Below are 257 nucleotides of genomic sequence, written 5' to 3' on the forward strand. Positions count from 1 at the left end.
TTATTATTCCGTTCTTTTTTTTCAATTTTACTGAAGACCTGAAATTCAGGTAGAAAAACCGGCACAAATAAATACAATTTTTTATTTATGTGTGTATTTTTGCTGATCACAAAAATGAAAGGTCTAATTTGAAATTATAACAAGAGTATGGTTCTAATTAACTCTTTGTCTATTAATTTATTAACTCTGGATAAGAAACACTTAATAAAAAAATAATCTGAACAGACATTTCATACTGATTCAATTAAATATATATA

This window comes from Halyomorpha halys, unplaced genomic scaffold (assembly GCF_000696795.3).
Source record: "Halyomorpha halys isolate HHAL.00 unplaced genomic scaffold, Hhal_1.1 Scaffold806.1, whole genome shotgun sequence".
In the NCBI taxonomy this organism is placed as follows: Eukaryota; Metazoa; Arthropoda; class Insecta; order Hemiptera; family Pentatomidae; genus Halyomorpha; species Halyomorpha halys.